Source organism: Dromaius novaehollandiae, chromosome 7, assembly GCF_036370855.1.
Source record: "Dromaius novaehollandiae isolate bDroNov1 chromosome 7, bDroNov1.hap1, whole genome shotgun sequence".
Lineage (NCBI taxonomy): Eukaryota > Metazoa > Chordata > Aves > Casuariiformes > Dromaiidae > Dromaius > Dromaius novaehollandiae.
Genome location: NC_088104.1, coordinates 2,980,120 through 3,004,630, shown reverse-complemented (window position 1 = coordinate 3,004,630; position 24,511 = coordinate 2,980,120). Strand labels below are relative to the sequence as shown.

At 45.6% G+C, this 24,511-nt stretch overlaps 1 long non-coding RNA gene across 4 annotated transcripts in view; it reads left to right on the top strand.

The window, feature by feature from the left end:
- LOC112981731 (uncharacterized) overlaps nucleotides 1–24,301 on the top strand; it is a 58,750-nt gene extending 34,449 nt beyond the window's left edge. Inside the window, exons 3-5 of one of the 4 annotated variants that reach the window (XR_010389886.1) lie at nucleotides 2,761–2,904; nucleotides 3,343–3,519; nucleotides 12,926–24,301. This is a non-coding gene — a long non-coding RNA (uncharacterized LOC112981731). Of the gene's footprint in view, nucleotides 1–2,760; nucleotides 2,905–3,342 lie in introns of all 4 variants that reach the window. The other 3 variants (XR_010389885.1, XR_003258797.2, XR_010389884.1) reach the window with 3 other exon arrangements.
- The last annotated feature ends 210 nt before the right edge of the window (nucleotides 24,302–24,511 follow it).

The window sequence follows — 24,511 nt, the reverse complement described above, 5'->3', positions numbered from 1 at the left end:
TTTCTGAGTCGGTACATCTGAGGGCCGGTGAGTGCCTGGAGCAACATCTGCTCCTGTCCTGGCTGAAGGAGGGAGATGAGACTGGGGTTGTGCACCAGAACGGGCTGGCACTGGGCGTTCAAACCGGCCGAGGATGTGGTCCTTCAGCAGCACTGTGGGCTGGGTAATCCCCAAGGATTTGCCTCATTCCACTTCCACTCCTCGTATTTGTCGCTATTAACTCACAACTCCGTGGAGTGGAGTGTGGGTCCTGGTGCAGGACCAGATTGTGGAGCAGGCGATGGAGAAGTGATGGGACTGCAGACGTGTTTCTCTGTGCCGCTCGCTCTTCCTGCCTCCCCGTGCGGGTGCCCGGTGCTGTCACAGCATTGTCAGCAGTTGTCTTTCTGCAAGGAGCAAGATATTCCCCCTTTTCCTCGGAGGCCTTGCTTCTGTCCACTCTTACGGCATGATGTCTTGGAGAGGAACCCCTAGGCACTGTGTATTAAAATTAATTATTTATTATTATATAAAATTATATAATGATTATATTACATTATTATTATAGTAATGATTATATTAATGATTATATTATATTATTAAATGATTATTTAATGATTATTAAATTATTAAATTATTATTTAACTGATTATTTAAATTATATATATATATTATATATAAATTAATTATTTATTATTATAATTATTATCTGTAATTAAAAGAAAAAGGAAAAAGAAAAAATGTTCCAAATTCCAAATGTTAAGCCTCAAAACCAGAAGCCACATTACTGGAAAACATTCTTTTCATTTCTGAATCTTTTGGCAGTGGCAGTGTTGGTGGGGTCCCCATCCTCTGTCCCCTCAGCCTCGGCATTCAGAGGAGTGGTTGCGTGGTTGCTCGTGGCACAGGCGTTGTCTAGGGATTGGGCACACTTTCCCCCCTTTCCATATCCACGCGGATATACACTCTCTCTTTATCAGAGTCCCATTTAGAAAAGCAAACAAACGAGAAACATAACATGAACTCTGTCTTGAAATATGAACTTTGATGTCACCATCCACTGAAATAACCTGATAAAATTCACATATTTTGGATAATGTATTTCAGCTGTTATTTGTGACCTGGATATTCATTAGGTACTGCATCACTAACCACACTGAGAAAAAAAGAAGATAGCAATGAAATTTATCACAGCTCTTTTTGCTCGGTAAAAAAAAAAAAAAAAAAGAATATGAAATATTTGTGATCTGTGGCAAATCAGTATAAATTTGGAAAATCTTTGACACATTTGTATTTTTTTGTGAAAGAGTATGAGAGGATGGAGAATACTGAAAAAATAATATTAAAGAACGCTGACACATTTGTTTGTGATATGATACAATGTGACTGATCTAATGTCAGTTGAGAAGCCTAGAAAATGGAAATGGAAAACAATATATTGAGAGCCAAGATGAAACCAGCTCTCTGGTGGATTTCCTCTTATTGAAACAAATGATGTTCATGTTTTATGAAGTGCATAGCATAAGAAACAGTAAGATGATTTTCATTCTCTGACCTAAGAATACTTAGTTTTATTTCACCTAGGTAACTCAAATTTTGTAAAAGAGGTAATTGGACCTCTAGTGAAAAGGCATTGTAATGCTTTGAAAATCCGCATTCCTCAGTAGAACGAGCTGCATGTACAGCTGGATGCAGAGCGTATTGAGCACAGTTTCCGAAACTAGTGCTGGCTGAGCATTTTTAACGAAACAGCTTCAAGTTGGAAAATACTGATTCGCTAAAATCCAAATTTGGCAGAGTTTGAAAAGCATTCTTTGTAAATATTTTTCTACTCAAGCTTGGAAAGGAATCTTGTCAACTGAGAATAATCAGTCCGTGGTGAATAAGGCAATCCTCTGGGCCTCTGGGGACCATGGCAGAAAAATAAAATGTTGTTCTTTAAGAGTCAGTTGAAATTGTGGTTACACCACATTGCCCAAAACTTGACTATTTTGGAGGTTTGTTGTAAAAATGTGTGCCTCAGAACAGTTTTAAACATTTTTCATAATTTAAGATCATTTTGTAATTTAACATTTTGCGCTAAAATCAGCCAACATTTTGACAAGGTTTGGGAAGATTTTTTGACAAAATGTTCGTGAAGTTTGACAAGGCTTTGACAAAGAACCAAACAAAATCAGCGGTTTTGGCTGAGTTTTACTCTGAGCTTTGTTTTTTCATTCAGAGCAAGGACATACAAACAAGAGCAAAATAACTGTTCTTTTGGACCTCTGCAAATCAGAAAAGGAGAAACTGCTGATTGTGGGCTACCTTCTTGGAAAAGGAGGAGAGGAAAGAGCAGTTGCAGCTTTGCTTTTTGGAAAAAAAACAGTGAAGGGGGCACTTGACTGTGGAGTCCAGTAGGTCTCCTTGGGCTCAGAGTCAGGTTAGGAAAGCTTATGCCAAGCTTAGTGCAAGCTCCCCGAGGGAAGGAAGGGGGACATTCAGGTCCAAGTCTCTGAGAAGATGCTACAGATAAATACTGTATGTGGCAGATTCTCAAGTACTCTTCAGTGTCATACGAATTCTGTTTGTTATTAATGCAAATCAAAGGGTTTGAGCAATGCCTGATACTTATCCACTGCCCCACACCTGCTTTTTATTTGCTATTTTAATTTAGGCAATTCTGAGTCTTATGATGCTCTCATTGCTTTGTGGACTGAGCATTCATATGGTTTTGGTACGTCTCAGGACTTTTCGGCATTCCTTCTCTGTGTTGTGATATGAATGACGTATTTATTTCAGTATAGCGGTGATGAAAAACTTTGTTCTTCGGAGGCGTTGAAGGAAAGTAGAATGCAGCGTGGATTGCATTTGAAGTTCATCTGATTTACGTAATGCATATTACTTATGAAAAATGCAGTACGAACAGACCATGCGAGAATTGAGGTACGCTTTTCCCTTTTGTGTTTTGTCCTGTATCGTTTTGAAAAACTTAAGGCTGCTTAAATATATCCTGCAATTGCCAATGTCTTTGTTTTCTGTCAAAGAGTTGTATGGCTCGTTATGCTCTATACTCTTGGCTTTCCTACAATCTTTTGGCTGTTTAGCAGGGAAATAATGTAATCCAATTTTCTTTGTTGCCATAAAGGCCTTAATTATGGCTTCACAGGATATTGTAATCAGAATCTGTTGGATTTTCTCATATGTCAAAGTGACGTCTGCTTCAAATTCATCAGTGTCCTTGTGTTGTTATAAGCACTCGGATAGTCTGGAGGTCATGCCTCACTTCATATGCCATTGTGGAAGATGAATTTATTCAGCATCAGCTTCTCCTACCGCAAAATAACATATATGCTTGCTTTGAATTTTTATTTTTATCTTTAGGTTATTGCAGCAGAAATGTGATAATCTCTCATTTGTGCCAGCGCTGATAACGTCTCGCCTGCTTTGATTTCTCTGTTGACATTTGGAGGAACAGTTTTAATTTCGTTCTAACATATTCAGCGGATTGACCTTTCACGGTGCGGTGCTCGATGTGCCCCTCGCCGCCCCCCGCGCAAGGTGAGCTGGCGGGGAACGCCGGGAACGCCGAGCCACTCCAAGGAAGCAGTACGGGAAAGGTCAAAGTACAGCACAACGTGGTAATTTGCAGCCTTGCTTAATTAACACAGGCACTTTATTTCAGAAGTAAACAAAAATGATTTTTTTTGAGAGCATTATTAACCCGTTCTTTCTCCCCTGCGATGCTACGTGATGGATTTTCCACTGAAGCAGCATCTGGTGGCTTTGGGCGCTGCTGCCACTGTTTGTACAGACAGCAGCATCTTTGGCCCTGCCATGAGAAACCCTGGCTTCTTCTCCTGCCCGTTTCAGCGGACCCCACTGAACCACGCCAGCGTAGCTGCTTGGGGCGAGCGCTTTGCCGCCCGCCTTCGCGCGGAGGGGAGCAGCCTTGGCTGGGCCGGGCACTGCTCCCCAGGAGAGGTGCGGAATCAACGGGAGCGAGCGCTGCCCCGGCCCCCAGCATCTGCAGATGCAACAGCGTGGAGCTGGGGTGTTTGGGCACCCGCAGACGGCGTTCCCAGGGCAGTGGTGTTGTGATTGCCTTGGCGTCAGTGAACACGTTCCCGGGGAGCGCTCTGCCACGTCACGGTGTGTGGGAGTGTGAATCTGGGTCTGTACGGTGCTTTAAGCAGTCTGCGTTACTGAAAGGTGTTCCAGCTAGGGCAGGGGCACGGAGGCATCACTGTCCGTATTTTGAAGATTATTTGCAAAATTGGCAATGTTATTTTTCTCACTCAGATGTCAACCCTTTTAAGCGTTAAAAGTGATTTTGCAAAATTGCACGCTTTCCTCGGAGAAACCTATTACTAATGCCCTTTAGGTGAGCTTAGAGCTCTGTGCGGTCAGGTCAGGGTGTGCTTGGGCAGCAGGCTGCAGAGGGACTCAGCCTGCGCCTTCATGCAAATATGCTTTTTGGCTAGTCTCCAGCACATGCATTTGCAAGCCAGCTCCCCAAATTTCTTTTGAACGCACCAGACAAAAAAAAAAAAAAGAAAAAAAAGGAAAATCATATTTCTAGTAGTCGTGCCCCATGTTGCAGATCATTTTTCAGAAGGATGTTAAAGCCCCTACATTCGCTGCTGTGCCATCTCCCTCCCAAGCAGCCCGCAGAGCCGCTGTGCACCGGGGCATGGCCCCAGGGACTCGAGGCACTTCGCGGCGCCGGGATCGCTGCCCTCGCCCCACGCCTCTGCTCCCCTGTGCTGCCGTCTAGCCCGGGCGCTGCTGGCAGCGTTTGGCGTGATTTGGCCTGGACGTAAAAGGCGATGCAGGGCGCAAGTCGGTGCAGAGCTAGGCTGTGTGGAAGGCTGAGCGGAAATCGCTGGAGCAGAGGTGTTCTGCCAAAGAAAGGAAAAGCTTTTCCAAGAGCAGAATTTTCAGCGGCGAGACTTGCTGGTGTGGAAAAAGCCTGGGTTTAGTGCTGAAAATGAATCCTGCTGGTGAGGCAGCAGATGCTTGAGCAGGAATGATGCGCCTGAATGAGGAAACTTTGCTTAGGGCAATGCATTTTTAAAATTTAAAACAGTGCTTTTCAAGCCTAACTGAGGACAAAAGACAATAAAAATGTAGAAGCAGCAAGCCTGCGACTGCCAGATAGGGCTGCGGGGCCTGGGATGCCAGGGATACGTACTCGCTCTACCCAAACTATGCTAACCGTTTTCCTTCTGGACATTAGCTGACAAGCTCTGGGCTAATTTCTTTCCTCGGAAGCAAAATTAAATCACTTCTTTTATTTGATCATTTCCAACATATCTTCACCAGCATGGCTCACATTGACAAAGGAACTGATCTGTAATTCTCTGAGCATATATGAACAGACATCTAGCTTAGTCACAATTTGGAGGGTGAGAGTTATTGTTCCATTAAAATACTACAATAAGATTATCCAATAGGATTTCCAAAACTATTCAAACCTTTTTTTTTAAAGAAAAGTGCAAGATAGTTTATAGCTGTTTTACAGGTTCAGTGACTAAATGTATCGCGAATTATTTTGTTTTCCAGAAATAAAGTTGGAGTGGTGCGTGTCTAACCCTAGGGAGCCCATTAGGAATGTCCTCCTCATAGCAAATCCAGCTGGGCATAAAATGAGCCCTTTTGTTTGGAGGAGTCACTGGAGGGGGTGCGTAACGGGAGAACCGGTATAGCTGTGCCTCCGAAAAAGCCCAGGCAAAGACCTTGTGACAATAGGAAATATGTTTTAAAAGCTCAGCAATGAATGCAGCCAAATAATAGACTATTTCAGCAGGAACTACGGGCAGTTCAGCCAAAGCCCTGAGCCTGGAGTGGTGCCCTTGGATGTCGCTAGTTTTTTCCTAATTTAAGTGTGATAGTAAAATCACAGCATTATGCAAATTCATAACCTTTAGTATATTTGTAAACAAGTCTGTCTTTACCTTCAAACAGACTTGCTCTTATTACTTGAAATAGTGCTATTCCGTCCTGCTGAACAATCATCCCGTTTTAGTTAATAGTGTTGTACCTCATCCGTATTTTTGTTCCGTGTTTAAAATTAAGCAATCAGCATTTCTCATAAGTCCTAATGACTAATTATTTGATAGCATGTTCTATGAAATACTGCTGCACATATGATGTACATTTTCTTTTAGCTTCCGCTATTTATAAATGTTTATCGCTGAACATTGTAAATGCAAAAGTGGTTGGTACTTCCAGCAGCGAAAACACCGATTGTTGTTTGCATATACACAAAATGAATGTCTCTGCAGGCATTTTTTTAAAGGGAGACAGTAAGGAGGAGAAAACCTCCAGAAAAGACGATATGAAGTATTTCTCTCCCAAGGGAAAATTCTCCTTGCAAAAACCCCTCTTCAGCCCTGTCTCCCATGGGTGCTGGAATTGCAGCTGCTGCTGAGGCAGTTCAGCTCCAAGGGAGAGTGTGCGTGGGGGGAAAGTCAGATTGAGACCTCCTGCGGTCTACAGGGATAATTTTCAATGCATTTCTAAGCCAAAGATCATTTTACTTTTTTGGAAAGAATCTGCGCTCCATCCCAGGTAGTGTTGCTGTAAGCGCGCCTTCGGGGGGATCTACCCTACCGCTGACACCTGTGCTAATACAAAGAAGGATTAAAGACATGCTGTCATTCATTTGCTTAACATAGATTTTCAGTGTACTCAGTGGAAAATTGAAAAGATTGATTTTAATACACATAGGATGTCTGGATTGATTGAAAGGTAGGTATCTGTGTATCATCGCCTTCAGCTGTCCTTCGCATTTGCAGTATGTGGCCTGCTAAAGGGATGTAATGTGTCTTCACTGAGCTTTGAACCATGGTCTTAATATGTTCCCAAGTCGAGCTGCGTGAAATATATTGGTCAGATACTTCATTCTCAGAGAAAATATAAAATCAGATCCGTCAACATTATTTGCAAATTCTTCTGTAACTCGCCAAGGTTTTTTTGGCTGAAAAGAGCCCTATAAAATTCATTTCAGCATTTCCCAAATGCATCATTTTGGATTTTGTTTTAGGACAGCATTTTGTGTGCCTGTTTTAATCCTAAAATGATAAAAGGAACTATGATGAACCCTCCCCCATCTTTTGTTTTGATACTTCATTTTCGTGAAAAAAAAACAACCAATTAATTAATTTATTCAAAATGATTGTTTACTCCCAGTTTTTCAGATTAGTAGCAAGGGGAAAGGCCAGCTGTACCTGACGTCCCCTCGTAGCAAGCCAGCCCGTCCAGCTGGGCAGGCTCAGGGCAGAAGTGTGTGCATTTCCATGAAAGGCACCAAGAGAGGCTTTGGGAACCCCGTGACTTGACAAGTCCTGCTGTGAAAAAAATGCAAAGAAAGTTCAGGATGTTATTTGAAGCCCGATTTCTTTTGGAGCTCTTGGGGGGCCTTAGTGGGTATACAAGGGGCCTCATGTCACCCCATTCCCACTTTACACCTTTCACCTTTGTCCCTCGCCATCTCATGGGGGGTTTGGGGTCCTCTCCCTTTCTGCTACGCCCGCGTGCTCCTGCAGGGAGTCCTATCTCCCCGGGCAGAGCATTGGCAGCTGCCGGCCGCAGACCTCCTCCTCTCCCAGAGATTTACTGGTTGGACAGATGGGAATTCAACACAAGAGCCTTATAAATAAAAGTGCCAGCTGGGGGTTACTGGGATTGCCACCTCTCCAGAGATTTATTCTATTTGTGGTGTCACTTTATGGGAATTGACTGCTTCGGTCGCACATGAGGGGTTGCCCTCATTCTGCTTTATAGCAGGTATAATTTAAGCCTTCACGGAACGTGAATCTTACCAATTCAAGTGCGTTTCCCTTGCCTTTCTCTTTAGTTACTACTTGTTGGAAAAACTGGTCACAGTTGAGGTTGCAAACATCCCTGCCTTGGCTGGCCCACCAAGAGAAGTCAGCAGCCGGGATGCGGCTCTTTGGTTCTGCTCAGCCTGCCAGGTCCCTTATAGCTCAGACACTTCCCCGTCGTAAAACCTTGAAGGATTATTTTATTTTCTAATTAACCTTTGATTCGGAAGTTGTCAGATGACAGTTTTGCCTTTAAGCAAGAACTTAGTATTTAATTTATTTTATTTGAAAACAGTTCCCATCTTTTTCAACTATCATCACTATCACCAACAATCAAAATATCACATGTTTATTCTGAGTTGTTTCTCCTAAAAGATTCTAGGTTTGTTTACTCATCTCCTTTTTGCCTTTCGTTTGATGACTGCGCTGTTTTCTTTCTTTTTCTACATGTTGCACTCTTCCATTAAATCTTAAGATTATTAAATAAAATCATTTCTACTTAATGTTTTTTCCTCTCAGTTTACAGTGGTCTCCTCTGGGAGATGGGAATCTTTCTGTGGATAGCCTGTCTCTTGAATAACGCTTATAGTAATGCTCAGAGAACATGATCTACAGTAATTGCTGTCGTTAGCGCGCTAATGTAACTGACAAATTAGATTGTAAAAGCTTTGTCGTTTGCTTACACTTGGGTTGCAGCATCTTCTGCTGGAGCTGCAGGCCGGGCTGCTGGAGCACTATCCGCAGTTCATTAGCTCCGTTTCCTGTGCGACAAATACATTACTGCATTTAGACCGTATTAGAAATACATTAACGAGAAGAGTAATATAAATTTAATAAAATTCTATTGAAGTTACTAAAGCTCTTTTGCGAGACTATGCAGCCATTCAGGGAGAGACACGCAGTGCACGAGGGGTTTCGTTCACCGCGCTCGGGAGAGGGGAGCTTTCCCTGCTGCCCTCCCAGCAGCTTCCCTGGGCTGCAGGGCAGCGCAAAATACCCTCGTTCCCCCAGCGGCAGAGCTCGTGGGGGCCCAGTCTGTGCAGGAGACCTCCCTCTGCCTTCACTCCCCCTTTCACCGGGCGGAGGAGGAGTGTGCATCCGTGTGTCATTCACTGCTTGCCTTTTGCCTGCTTCCCCCCTTCCTGTCCGCTCCGCTAAAAGCTTCCTAAGATTTCAAATGTATCCGCTGTTTTCTACACGGGGCTGACTATAGTACGAGTTTTAATTGCCGAGTGGCTAGGAGAGAAATCGGCCTGTAAAAGATTAATAGCTCTATTGATCCATTGAGTGTGCTTCAAGAGTTCTGCGTGCAAAGCCGTTGTACACATCTGAAGGCTATCGTAGTTCCCAGACATGAAAGTCAAATCAGACACGTACATTCGTCTGAATGACATTGTTTCTTGTGTTTTCCCCCCCTTTATATTTTCATTTATGTTCTGCATATGTAAAATGAGGCTCTGCAGAAGGATTTGTAGAATACCGAGTGTCAGATGGCAGACTTCTTATTTATGAAGAGCTCCCTTATAACCTTCAAAATAATTTCCAGTGTTACTGGGTAATCAAAGCCAAGGATAAACATCATAAAATCAAAAGAAAAAAAAAAAAAAAAAAAAAGAACTAACAAAGTTCTATATATATATGCCAGCAAATGTCAAGAAAAAAGGGTCCAGTATGTGAATGCCACTCAATTTTGCTACCCAAGAAATGTTCAGAGAGGCTAAAGGTCGCCTTAGACATTGTAGATGGGTATAAAGAGATATAGGCAACAGGAATCTTTCTGTTCTTTGCAGGATTTGGTGCCAAAAGACCTTTAAATCTGAAATGGCCTAGGGCATAAATTCAGTTATGAGACGTAAACTAAAAGATGGCCATAGCCATCAGTGGCGAGTTGATGGGATAGAGGGTACCTTTCATTCTGGTGGCTAGAAGCTAATCTGATAGCAGTAAGTGCGAGGGAGGGGAGAAATTATTCTAGCTTCTGAACATCCCAAAACAGGCTCCGCAACATCTTTGCGTACAGCCTCAATTAACAGAATTATTTAATGGTACACTGGAGGAAGCACTCAAAAATACAAGGAGCAATGGTGCACTGACAGTGGGGATGAATTAGATGACCTAAATCTCTAAAATATGAGAGTTCAGTTTGCTTTGTCAGCTGCATGTCCTAGAGTAGTTATTTCATGCTGTATCTTAACAAACTCTTTTTCCCAGAATTGTCCAGGAAAAAATTGGCTACCAACATGCACCTTTTTCTGTCTGAGTTTCATGTGAGGCTTTGGAAATGTACCTGTATGCTTCTAGATACTAAGACTTTTTTTTAAATACATCTCAGAAGATATCCCGATGTCTCTGATGAGCACCTTGAGTGACAGATATATAGACCTTTTAGTTCTCTCGTTTATAAACAGCCTAAAACACTCTTCTGAGTGACCTGAATGCAGTGGATATACTGCAGATATTCACTGGTGAAAGCAAGACTGTACAACAAAAGTAAATCAATACCTTGCTTAATACATACTAAATACATGAGGGAGAAAGCTGAAACCTAACTCGGGTCTAGAGGAAGCCTCTTTTTTAATCTGATTTGTGTAGAGGCGAGTTCCTGTGAAAGACCACTCCAGAGAACGAGGCAGACTCAGCTCCGGTGGCACTGCCGGCAGCGATCTCTCCTCCCAGCACTTCTGGAAATGCTGCTGGAAATCCATCTTGGGATGCTGAGAGCAGCCAGTTGGTCTTCCAGCACACTGTCACGTCGGCATGCTGAATTAGCTGTTTTGGAGAGCTGCAGAAGAAAACACTGTGACCGAATAACTTTCAAAGCAATGAGAATCCCACAGCATCCTTGGGAGCGCTGTGTGCTGCTGCTCAGTGACCTAACGAGCCGGGACCGGGGCAGCTTTACCCTTGGTAGGAGCTGTAACGGGTCAGAGGCAGGGATTGAACGGAAAGGCTGTCCAACAGTCATCCAGGATAGGGCTTGAGCCATACAGCAGCATCTTCGTAAAACAGTCAAGTTGTGGAGTCCAGGTCGCGGGCTCTCTCTTAGCAGAGATTCTTGTTGAAAGCCATTGGGATGCCGAGACCCGGAGCAGTTTCTGCTGCGTGTGAAGCAAGGCCCAGGAGCAGGCTAACAGCAACGGCTGCACGAACAGAAGCTGTGCAGTGACAAAAGGCTTAAAAGCTGGAAATCCCTGGAGTAAGCAAATGTCAGTGGCTGAAGCTGATGAAAAGTGGTTCGAGCATAAGAACAAAGCCCCAGTGTAGTCGGGAGGGGAAGAGGGAGGCCTCTTGGAGGCAGAAGCATTGATTGTGGCTTCCAAAGCAGGAGGTGACCTGCGTGCAGGGAGCCCCGACGTAGCCATTTGCTTCATGCTTTATCTAAGCTACCCTACATGAAGAAGAGAATTAAGAACAGTGAAGCATAAAAATGATGGGCGATGTGGCCCCGGTTCCCAAGGTGCAAACAGTGAGCGACTGGTTAAACTTTGCATATTGCCATGGTAAGTAAGTGCTGGAACAGTGTTTCTGCACAAAGATAGTACATAAATTCTTTTGTTGAAAACTTATGAACCTCTGTGTTTCGGAAGGAAATGTGGATTGCAGAGGTGTCAAAGCCTATTGAAAAACTGACATTGGCCGTGACCGTTATTTAAGTGTGGCAGCTGATAAGGTTCGTGAGAAACAGCTCTCCGTCCTCAAACACACACACAAGAAAATTGATGTAAAAGATCAGGAGACAACATATTAGAATAGCAACTTCAAATTGAATAGATTTCAGATACTCTGTGGTTTAGGTCACAGAAATCAATCCTGGGTGCAGGAAGACATGTGGCACTGTGTGAGGAACCGAGAACTGAGTCAATTTGCCTTGCTTGGCCCTGGCGCACAATCCCATGGCAAAAGAAATAACGCTGTGAATTGGCTAAAGGGCAATTGCATTTACCAGCTTGAAGAAAGTTTGTTAATAGATCCTCTATTGGATCTTGAGGACCAAATGATGAATCTTAACTTCCAGTCCTCCTTCTTATTTCTGTCTTTGTATGTGAACTCAAAAGCTGGAAAGGCAGCACAAACCCAACAGAGGTCTGCATGCCTTCAGAAACAGATACCTTGGAAAACTATGACCTGTTAGATGGAAAGGATTTGTGAGAAGTGCCAGGATGTGTTGGGATTCAGCAGTCACTTTACCTCTGGTGTTATCTGGTGTTACCTGGAAAAGGAAAGGGAGGGATGTAGGATACCCTGTTATGGATGAAGTCAGGGCTGTGCTAAGGCAGCCACGCTTCTGGCTGCAGGTGAAGGAGTCGCCCAGAGAGGCGACCAGGGAGAATCCCTCTGTCAAACTGGGAAAACGCAGGGAATATGCAAGGACTGGCCAAAGCTAGATGCAGATTGCATGTGCTCTAATCACTGCCTGGTGGTTTAGAAAGGTTTTGGAGTTGGCCTCGGGGTCGTATTAGGGTAAACACACTTCTGAATTGATGACGACAGCTCATAACTGCAGGACCCCTGATGGATGTTTTCTCAGGTGTGCTTTGCAGTAGTGGCTAAAGGGATATATATATTTAACTTTTTCTTTTCTCTGAAATGGCTGGCACACCATTTGGTGGAGCTACAGAAGAGTAGCTAAAACTAGTGGCAGCAGCAACGTGATCTGGTCTGGAAATGTGCCGTTCTCAGAAAGCATTCAGCTTTGCTGCATGACCAGGTTGCATAGTTCAGGGGATGTGTATAAAAAGGTGCACAAGCCCTTCCTCCTACTCCGTGTCACCCAGTTGCTGACGTGAGGACCAGTCGTCACCCTGTGCTGAGCAGTGACAAACCTTTAGAGCCGCAGGGCTCCCCGGGAGCTCCATCCTTGCCCCTGCTGCTGTTCAGAGCTGGGTTAGCAAAGGCACCAAGGTAAACAGGAGCAAAAAAACTTCAGCGAAGTTTTTCTTAGCACACTACAAGTTAATTATTGCCTTGCACATACCTCCAAAAAGTGGCTTGCCAGGATGCGCCTCGCGCCCGGCACGAGTAGCTGTGCCAATCCGTCACCCTGCAGCCCTGGAGGAGTACACGATGCTTCCCAGCCTCACAGCGGCTTGATCGATTCCCTTCGTTATGCAACTCATGGAAAATTTTGTTTTTTGAAGCTGTTATATTTCAGGGTGCCGTTCTGACAGCCTGGGAGCCATAATGGAAACCTGTGTACATTTTGCATCAGTATGGATGACGGTGCCAGTCGTGAGTGGAGTCTGGTCTGCGTGGCTGGGGAGGCGATCGGCGGCATACATCCGTGTATCGAGGGTTTCACTTGGAGCCTCTCATCTTGCAGAATTCAGTCTGAAGCAAAAATGCGCTGTGGGAAGCGAGAGAGCAGCAAGCACAGCTTCCACCATTGCAGTGGTCGAAGCTGAATTTTTTTGTATGCAATGTTGGTCTTGTCAAATAGTCATTGAACATGTTTCTACAAAAATGATGGTCACATTTGCTGTGTTGCAAGAATTTATGCCAAATTTTTGTCTATATCTCACCCAAAATTTTAGCAAGAAGGTTTCTAGTTATCGTTTACTCGGCCATCACTAAAAAGGTGGTTTTAATAAACAAAGCGTTTCTGTAAGTATTCAAAATGGTCCAAATTCATATTCTGATAGAATATCAGTAAAAGGGATTAAAGTACCAGGAGTGTGTGGAAAATGGAAGGAATGCCATCAGTCTGAATTATTTTGTGTGTGGAGCTTTTTCCCCATTTTTTCGACTTGATTTTCCCTTGCTCCCTTTCTGACGGTATTGCCAGCTTCATCCTCTTCCTCAGCCGAGCCGATGCGATTGTGAAGGTGACCTAACTTAGCACAGTCAGATTTCACCACCTTCAGCGACGGAAAGATCTGCTGGTCATAAACTCCTCTAGGGGAAAAATAATCAACCCCCAAACTTGTATTCAATTTTCACCTGCACAGGCGGGAAGCTCTTGAGAAGCCCAGCAACGCTTTGGCAGCGGCCCCGCCGTACGCCCTCGCTTGCCTCGTTATGTGTCTCCGTTTGAAGGACCGTGGCCTCTCCTGAAGCGCTGGCTGCACTGCTTCATTACGCCCTGCATCTGCTTTCCGAGCGTGCTTGGTGTCGGGAGCGGGGTTGCTCGGATATCGGGGCAGGTATTCGCCGCGGGGGAGAAGCGGCCGGCCGCTGTCGAGCATTGGAGCCGCAGAGCTCGCTGCCCCGCTCGCTCGCACGCAGGGGCCGGAGCACCAGCGTGCAACCCCCCGGGCGGCTCTGCGAGGGAGGCATAATATTTCAGCCTGTATTTGTTACAAACATTAAGCTACCTCTTGGCCGCTCTCCAAAATGTAAACATACTTCAGTGCTGGGACTTGGGAAGTAATTTAAAATGTGTTAGCTCTAACGTTGGGAATTTGGGACTGCTGAAGCCCAAGGCCTTAAAGGAACATTGTTTGCCGTCTCATTAGCCATTTGCTGAACTCCGGTAATAGCCTCCCCGAATTTTCCCACCAGTATCTCCTTATCTAATGGAGCTGAGAAGGAAAACCTGTTGCAAACATTAAATATTTTCTGATCAGTCATATGCTTAATTATGGCTCTGTAGGATCGTATTTTTGGTCTACGGAGCGATTACGACCGTTTCTTATATTACAACTGGAAACTCTAAGGACGCTGCCATCTGCAGAGACTAGCAGCCATTTTTCTGTGCGGCCGTTGCAGGCTCTACCGGGGCGTACGAGCGGGATTTTTCCTCGGGAAAGATTTCCTCCTGCTAGTCCTGGTGGCTAGGAAGGTCGTGCATGGAAAAGCAGGGCTCGCGCGGCGCGGCCGCCTTTCCGGAGGTGGCTGCGTGCCCTTCAGAGCACAGCTACACAGGGGAAAAAAGGGAGCTTTGAGAAAAGCTCAGAAGCAACGGTGCTGCTAAACCACTGCAGCTTAAAGGCGGCAATAATTCAGCAAGTGCTTATTTAGCAATACCATACAAGTTGTTAGCGCTGCTTGTTGACCTGGTGCCCGACCAGGCTATAGGGCTGAACAGATGACTGCGGCATCCTTTATTCAGACTTCCCCTAAGAGCAGAGAAGCGGAAAGAGAAAGATCCTTTAAAGTTTTTAGCCTTTTGCAATGATTTAGGAGTCCGTCCCAGGCTTTCGGCAGCAGAGACGCCTCATGCTGTGCTGTGATCCGTCCCAGCGCCGCGCCGTGCTGCGTCGGACGGGAACGCTGCGGGAATGCTGCGCTGGGCTGGGAGCATCGGCGGCTGCTGAGGACACGGCACTCACCTGCGCGCAGTGCCTCGGTGGCCTCGGGATTCTCCCTGGTCTTTCCGTTTTGGAGGATGTGTCACCTGCTTGCTGGTTGCCTCCGCTGTGCCCTCACACAAGGAAAAGGGCTCTGGCTCTGAGAGCCCAGGTGCAGAATTAGCACATGGACAAGCGACTTGGTTTCTTCTTCGTGCAGATGTGACACGCCGTGGTCATCGCCGCCCTGCACCGCCTGCCAGGGACACCACACCAGGCAGCTTCTTACCGGGGCCCTGGGCCGAAGCCGAGCAGAGTTCAAGAAATAAATGCAGATACGGGCAATCCGCTGGGCTTCCGGACCTCCGCGATAGCAGCACCGTGGGCGGCACAAGCCCTCCGTAGCGGTGCAGCACTGCAGCTGGCGTGCCACGCTGCGCTCACCCCGGAGCAGGCGTTGGCGTCTCGGGGAGGCACAAACACGTGCGGCTTGGCAGTTCCTATGATACCGTAACTTGGTAACTACTTTTTATTTCTCTGGGTTTATTTACTGAGCGGCAGGGTGAGGAGTCGCGCGTGAGCCACGCAGCTTGCCTGCGCGTAGCGAAGCGTGACTCGCGGCCGCAGAAGCACGTAGCACTCCCTGCGCGCCAGCCTTTCCCGGGCTGCAGGGCAGCGGGAGGATTGCCCCCTTCCTCTGCCCCGGGCTGCCTTACCCGCCCCTCGCCGTTGCTCACCGCTGGCGCTCGGTTTTGCGTTTGTTCTTGTGCAATCCAAAGGGAACGAGCGTGTTTAATAACAGTGATAATGTGTCCCGCGCTTCCCGCTGCTCGGGGCACATGCACTTGCTGGTCGCTCATCGCAGGCCCTGCAACCAGGTCCGGCGCGGAGTCGGTCGTGCTGCACGGTGGAGATAGGGGACCTGACGCCGTTAGCCGTGACCAGTTTCCCAATAATCATCTTGCAGTCTTATTTGCTGAAAAATTGAATTAAATTGCATCATTTCAATGCAATGCTGGAAAATTACTTTAAAATTACAGCCAAGCTGTTTTAATGTATGTCAGGCTGACTGGATGCACTTGAGGGCACTTGCTTTCCCTTCACCCCCTCTCATGTTCTCACCAGAGCAGGACAGATGTCTGAATCCTAAAATACTCTATTTTCTAAAGAAAAAATGAGATTGAATCACATTACTCGTTGTTGCGTTATTGTAATTACTTGCTACACATTATTTCAAATAGTAGTAAATTCTACACAAGTTAGCTGAAGTCATTCGTGTTCATTATCTAGCTCTTAGCAAGCTCAAAATCAGGATTCATTCAAGGTTGACTGCTTCTCACTTGTTTATGCAGTGCATAAAAAGAGAACATAAGCTGAGTGTGTCTAACCTACACTCGGCAGTCAGAATGTAAAGCAGAAATCAGAGTATTTGTGAACAAAAGTTCTAGGTTATAAAGAGCAAAAATTAGCAATACGCTGCTTTTAGTTATGATTCCTTCTCTCCACCCTCTGGAAGTAGCATGGATACATCCATCATACGTGCTACTAATGCAGCAATATTGAGTGCTACCTTAAAGAAACCATGGGCCAAATCCCTGCAAAGGGAGAAAAAAAAAAAGAGTAGGCAGGCAAGCCTACAAACGTTAGGGACTTATGTGTATGTCTTTTGAAATTTAAGGTGAGGAAGCCTTCAGGAGTTGTGGGCTGGGTCAGCTGTGTTGCAGCACTGGTTTGTAGGCATGGGAAGCCTCGGTGTTTGAAAGCAGCACAGAGCACTGGGCCAGCTGTCATTCGTGGGGGAGAGAGACACGTATGGGTTTGTAGACTGTTGAACAGTTTGAATTTCTCAATGCATCGCAATTAAAAAATGTATTAAATAATTTTGTGCTGTGTCTTATCTGCTGTGATTATGTGCAGTGCTCAATAAGCCGTGAAATTTCTCATTTCTCAGCACCAGCGCGGTGGGCGAGTGCAGCATGACGCGCGGCAGGGACATCTCTTCTCTGCCGAGGAGACTCCGCGAGTGTTTACATACCACCGTCGCTGCGCGGAGACGCACGTGTGTGTCCTGCTCCCCAAAACAGCAAAATTATCTTGCACGCGCTGTGCCTTTACAGGAATGGAGAAAACCCTATAAAAAATGAGACTAGCTTCAAATGAAGGGAACAAAATACAAGTTTGGCCCTGAGTCAGGGTTCGCCTCTTCCTGTGGGCAACTACTGCCAGTGTAGTGCCGGGCTCCACCAGCTCCGGGCCCGGCAGTGGGCAAGACCGCGTCGGACCATGAGCACCAGCCCCATAAAGCCTAAGAGTAGAGGTAGTAGGTGGTGACATTTCGAAACTCCCTCTCCTGCTTCCCAGGGAGGGTTTGAATTCTCTGATAGAAGAATAGTGGAGGTGGTCGGTTGTTTATGGAGTTAAGTCTGGTTACTTGACCGTGGCAGGTAGCTGCTGCAAACATAGGGAAGTGACTAGGTGATCTGGAGAGCCGTGCAGGTTCTCAGGTTCTTCAGGTCCGTCTCTGGTTCATATGGAGAGTTGTTACTAAGATACCTAAGTATCACAAATTTCGTCTCTCAGGTTTCTGGACTGCGTCTGATCTCCCATGAACGTAGATCTTTTGCTGCTTCTAATTTCATTAGCGATGCCTCTTGAGATGCCATCCAAATATCACACGTAGCAGTGGGTGAGGTACAAACATCCAAATGACTTGAGCACAATTGATTGTGTGTTCTCCTCCTGATCGCTGGCGTTTCTCGTGATTATGCACTTCCACTGGCTTGAAGCAATCAAGCGTACAACTATCAAGGACATTGACGGATTAGCCTCATCAGTCCCCTGCTGTGACCGCCAACTTTCCGTATATTAATCAGAAAAAATAGCTCCCTGATTGCCATTTAAATTGTACAAAAGATATATTTGTCTTGTGGTAGTCCATGACATTTCAATGTGATGTAAGACTGCAACTTCTTAAAGGAGCTTCGCTGCTGTATTTCCCAAGAGCTTAGAGAAGCAGAAAGCTCATCAGAAGTAACGTTTTGCTTAGTTCTGTTGTTCTCATGCTGAACGTGCATCGCTACAGCAAATGCAGTACCTCTCTGAGGCTGCAGCGCTGGCAACTAGATGTTAATGAGTAATATGAAATATATTTACTAGTTACTGTGACTCAGATTCTGCCTTGGGTCCTCCTTGTCCTCCTCTTCTGTTGACATGGTATTTGTACTGCCTCGGTTATTTTTTAGAATTGGTGAGAAAATAAGCCTTCCCCCAAACTGAAATTGGAGTGCATAGCTGCAACCGCGTTTCTTCTTCCTTCCTGCCGCTGGGGTTAAGCCTTAGTCACACTGTACTTGTTTCTTGACACTTCGGGAGTTCGCGATCCCCTCCTACCATCGCCACGAACGCTGTTGTACATCACAGACTCATCACGCTGATCAAAACAGAATTTGATGTTTCACCATATGTCAGAAATTCAGATTTTTTTGCACAACCGTGGGCATGACTGGAGGCTGAGACAATAGGCTGCAGAATTAGCTGTGCAGAATGAATAAGCCTGGTTTAATAGGTACGGGAGCACTCATGACACAGGCAAAGAGAGGCGGGAGGGGGACCTGGGGTAAACGTAAAATGGGCTCCAGATTAATGCTTTTCATTGAAAAAGGACCTAAGCTGTGCTGGAGCATTCCCAGCCTATGGCGGAGCTGCCCCCTCCCTTCCCACCATCTCCCTCTCCCGGGATCTTCATGTCTCTGCTGCTTGGGAAGAGGAAGAGGATGGCGCAGGAGGAGGAGGTGATTTCCCTTGCAGCGCTGGCCAACACGTCCGTGGTGACGACCCACCAGCGACTCCGGGTCCCCTGCCCCAGCGTAGCATCGCTGATCCCGCCGGCAGTCGGCATTTCCCCCCGGCTCCCTGCCTCTCGCCGAGCTGCCGGAGCTCTGCCCCACTCCCGCTCGCTCCGAGGAAAGGGAGACGGCCTCTTCCCGGCAGCCGGAGACGCGAGGAAGACGGGACACCTTTCCGTAGGCGCCAGCGCCTTCCCCAGAGGAGCAGCGAAAGGAAGATAAAGCGACATGACTGACGACGAACATCTGGCCACGGGCTGAAGGAGGACGTGATGTACTGTCCTAAGACAAATGAAGCTCAATTAACCCCTGGTTGAATAAACAAGGTGCACGTGAGCTTTCCGAGATGAAAGGGTGCACGCGGGAGTGTCAAGCCGACTTCCTCTAGCAAAAAGTGCCAGAACGGTTCCGCTTCCACCAAAGTCCATCGGCAGCCCGAAAGCGGGAGCCCCGCGGCTGTGGCCTCGTCCGGGCCATCTGAACATGCCTTCGCGGGCGTCAGCTGGAAATCGTGGCCCTTCCTGCCCTTCGTCCGCATGCTTCGCTGTGTCGCCGGGTTTTATCCTTCCTTTCTGCGTTCCCTGCAGCCCAGGAGCAGCTGGCTGCTGTGACCCCCAGCCTGGCCTTTGCAGGTGGATTGACTGAGCTTTTCCTCCAATGTTTAAGTTGTCTGAGCTCTCATTTCTCCTTTAGTGTACTTTCCTTACTGCGGTAGCACGGGTGATTGCAGGATTTCTGAGATTGTGCGAAGGAGTCCTCAACTTCTTACCCAAATCGAATAGGGGACCAAAAAGCATCTTTAAAACTTGTGGACTTGTCAGAAAAAGTTAATAACATTTATGGAAACATCCTCGGAATTATGTACGGGAATTAAATTAATGAAAAAAGCATTAAGCTACCAGAGGAACAATCCAGTTTCCAACCTGTTGTGATGACATTTCTGTGTATTTTAACATTTGTAGAAATTCCTTATCTTTAACAATAAGGCTGTATTTACTAAAAGTATTTTCAAAATACTGTGAGTTTTGAGAAGGTATTTGCAGTCTTCTGTAAAAATGGGTATGCGCATTTTAAGATCATTAAAGGTTGCATGTGCTTGCCATCTCCAAACACTGTCACTTGAAAACAAGACAACAGTGTTTTCTCTTGTTTTTGCTTATAGACTAATTCCCCTCTGGCCTAAGACAGTGAGGGCAGTGGCTTCAGTTGACATCAGATACAGCTTCACGTGATGCACTTTAGATTGCTGGGTATTTCTTATGTAGCACCATTTATAATTACATTAAAACTGAAACACCAGCATTGTAAATACCTTTCTTCAGGCTAAGGCTTGCATTCATAGGGATCAAGTGACACTTTGCGTGTGCTCCGGAAAAGCCTAGTGCAACATCTTGTAAGCACCTAATAAAACATGCAAAATTTTGCAAATCTGTTTGGAACAGCACCATCTGTCAAACATCTCTTCTGACTTCTGCATGTGTCATGAAGGTGTGATACAAAAGGGGTTTCATTTCGTGTGGCTGTTTTCATTGCTACCTTGTAGAACTGTTTGACAACTGAAAATCTAAAAATTCTACTATTAATAATCCATCTGGGGTATCTCGCACTTCCTTGTAAACCAGCTTAATGCGCTCTCTTCAGATGGTAATAGGTGAGAAATTACAAGTAATATACTTCAACCCACCCGTATAAATTACTCGTTTGAAGAATGAGTGCACCTACAAGAACACAACAGCCTTGCCCTGCATTAATTACCGTGGAAAGTAATGGCTCTGTAAGACGAGCTGCTCGGTTCCATTAATATCACATTGTCTCCGACAACACGGTATTTCTCCGGCTATTTATTCTGCGATCAGGTCCTGCCCTGGGTAAATCCGTGGGAGCCACACTAATTTGCGCAAGCCGAGGAGCTGCCGTCTGCCAATTTTTCAGCGTATAAAGCGAAATTACTCTGAAGGCGTGCAGAAAACACTGGGAAGCATCTAATGGGAATTTTCTAGGCTCCCGCAAAAGACAGACGTGTCCCAAGAGCGCACGGTGCCAGCCGCAGCTTCAGGGAGCTTTGCTCCGCAGTGGAGCCCCGGGCGAGCGGAGCCGTATAACTGCCTGCTTCCATTCATTTGGGGATTTGCCCATTTGTTTTCCTCCATTTCTTGCTCATGTTTGATTGCTTCATTAGTTGCTTATGTGCTCTCATCTCATTTACTCACTGTCCTTCCAGACTCCCACAATTTCCAGAAGATTACATTGCAACCTTATTTCAGATGATCTTTCAAAGATCCCAGTCGTAATGTAAAAATTATACGCTAGACCCAGCTATAATAATGAGAACATTTTTTTTCTGGTGGAAAACAGCTTTCAGCAAACTGGGAAGTTATGTGAGAGAAAAGATCAGTTTTCATCAATTTTTCTTTATTTTGCATATAATCCAGAATAAACTACTGTAGGTTTTTGCTTTCTTGGACTTTGCTTTCTTTCTCCTTTCCCATCTCAGAATTTTGTTTATGAAGATTTTGAGGATTTTCCACATTTTTCCAAGATCCTCCAGATGTACTGTAGCCCAGATGGAGCTACGTGTGTTGGACACGTCCACAGCCTTTGCGCAGATCCACTGCAGAACCCCGGTGCTGGAAGCGCGGTGAGGTTTGATCGCCGGGACTGGCCGTGCAGCGCAGCGGTGTCCACCTTACCGTGCGTGGGCTTTCTGGGGGTCCGGCCAAGATACCCCAGACACAGACATAGTCCTCTTCTCCAAAAATCTGTAACGAGAACTGCAAATGCCAGTCAGTTTTTTAAGCAGTTTTGTGGGAACCTGTGATTTCCTGATTTCCCCAGATGCACTCAGGCACAATGCTGTGCGTAGCTGCAGGCTCTGATGAGACATGACAAAATCTTTATGTTTTCTTCTGAAAGCCAGAAAGCCTGTTTAAAAATGTTCTGAGTGCATTGGTCGTGTTAGTGAATGCTTTCCCCACAACCTCCAGATAAAAAGCAAAGATAAGAAACAGATTCAGTGCTTAGCACCTTGGAAACCAGGGGAGCATATCTGGAGCACGAGTTAAAATATTGGGGCTTTTGTTTTGCCGTTTGCTGTTTGAGAGCCGCCGAGCCATCCCTTGCTGCCATCTGATCTGCTGCCCGTTATCTGTGAGCTTCCCGCGTGATTGATGTGCTTCCTGGATGCAGAAAGGATTTGCCGTTTTCGGCAGCAGAACTCCCATCAGGCCGTTTAAATTGCTGGTAATGCAGTGAGCGGTGATGTATGATACGTGGGGAATGCATGAAGATATTTTAAGTGGATGGTCTGCAGTCCAAGCACACTGGGAGGGCTTGGTGCTTAAGCCATCCATGCGCAGACCCTGGCGAGAGCAGAGACGTGAAGCGCGCTGGAAACCGTATAGCCGGTACGAGAAAACGTTTCCTTTGTTTGCTGAGAAAACTACGGAAAATAGAGTAAAAAGGAGGTGAGATTTAAGGCCGTCGCAAGGTCCCTGGCCGTTGGTGGCTGTTTCCAGCGGGTTGCGGGGGACTTGGCCAGATCCAAAGTGAGGGGGGAACCGGTCTGACACCGCTTTGTCCATGATCTGCTCCCCAGGCCCGGGGAAGCGTGTGCCGACGTTCAGGGCTCGTGAATGCCCAGCAGCACTGAGGCGGTGTACCCACCACCTGGTTAATACCCCTTCCTTAGGTACATTTTCAGCCAGATTTGCTAAATCCCATTGCTTTTGCAAAGCTGGACATGCGGATGTGTCTTCTGCTCTAGCGCCTGGCTAACCTTTCCTATCGCTTTCCGAGGATATTAAATACGTGGGGACTGTTCCCTTCAGTTCTTCAGGGTTAAAATGTCTCCCCCCACACCTTTTTTTAATAGACTAAGTAAAACAAACTCTGAGGAAACCAGCAGTAAATACCTGAATACTGAAAGAGAATCTGGGAAGGTGAGTGCCTGATGGGTTGTCTATAAATACAAATATTTATGTCCTAGGAAAATGTATTCGGAAATCTGAAAAGCTCAGGATCGTCTTAGAGCATCACACTGCCCCCAAGTATTTTAAAATTTGGTTTTATCTTACAGGGAGAAAATCCTCTCTTTTACTGACTGATTTTTCCCAAGCTGTAGACTCAGGCATTTATATTGTAAAGAAGAAAACATGTTAAAAAATAAGTAGATCTCACAGCTGAGATCAGCTTGATTCAGCTTAGGTAAACTTGATTCTTCTTTTTAGAGGTGACATGGTATTTGGTATTAGATGTTGTCCGTGTGCGCTCTTGCAGACACCTGACCGCTGCAGTCCCCGGTCTCGGTGGTATTGCAGCCTGTTAAGTCCTTCGCAGAGGATCAGGGCGGCTTACAGCAAGGTAGTCCCTGTAAGCTCTTTGCAACTCTCGTTTCCAGCCAGGGAAACCGAAGCACATTGGATTTGAAGATTTGCCGCTTTCGGATTGCCGCTTTTAGACCTCTTTCTGAGGTGCGTTCGGGCGTCGTTGCTGCTGGCGGGGAGAGACGCGGGATGGCTGCGCTCCCCCCTTTTCTCCCTCCCCGCTTCGGGCGTGCTGAGGTCCTTGGCACTCATCTCATTTTCACAGACGTGAATTCTTGTTTCCCTATGTTTTTTTCCATTCATTATCCCACCTTTACCTTCATGAAAGCCAGGACAAAATACTTGTTGTGTTTTGGGACTACTTCTGGGTTCTTCTTAATTTCTATCCAGTTTCACTTCACAGTGAAACTCTCCTTTTATTTATTTTTTATTTCTTTCCTTATCTGTGTGACTAAACTAGCTTCTGCTGTTTGTTTTACTGTTCAGTGCAAAGTCTAAGTGAGTTTGACTTTAGTTAATCCTCTGCTTATCCCAACACTTTCTAACTGCGAGTCTTATTTGCAAATCTTCATTGCCTGTTGATTATCTGCCTGCTTCTAATATCTTACTTGAAATGGTAAATCCAATTAGCTAAAGCTTGTGCCTTTTCCTACCACTTTTTCTACCTTGTTTGAGGAAAAAATGTCTAAGTTGTTCTTCCATCCAGCTGTTCTCTTCATGATACTCCAATTTCAGAATTAAAATGATTTAATGTGCTACAAATTTCTTTGCAGTCCTTCCATTATGAGTAAAGATTTCGGCTGTGTGAGCTTACACGTAGTTATTTCAATCTGTGTTATGTCATTCTTCCTCTTGCTTTTTTTATACTTGCGTGAATATGCCGATATTGGGATATACAGAGAAGCACGGACACATGGACACGTGCACATTGTTATACTAGTCATAAGTGAAGCTTTTAAGCAATTCACTCCGAGGTCAAGAATACATTTGTGTATGCTGGAATTGCAACAATATGTTCAAAGTAGCTCTAAAATGTAAACGCAATTAAAATCTATTTCCATCTATCTCTGTTCTGTTTGTTAGTGAACTAGTCCTAATTTGATTAAAGGTTTTAACAACAATAACAAAAAAGTAAGATTGATTTTCATTAAGGTTTTTTGTCTTGCTGAGTATCATTTGCGTCTGTTTATTTTTGCCTTTATGGGTTCGATTAAGGCAGTAAAAATGCCTTAGAATGAATATTTGTATTTTTAAAGCTCTGAGCTCTGTTGGCTGAACTTAATGGATGCTTCACCACACATAGCTGGGAAAACGCAAGCAAGTGGAGAGCT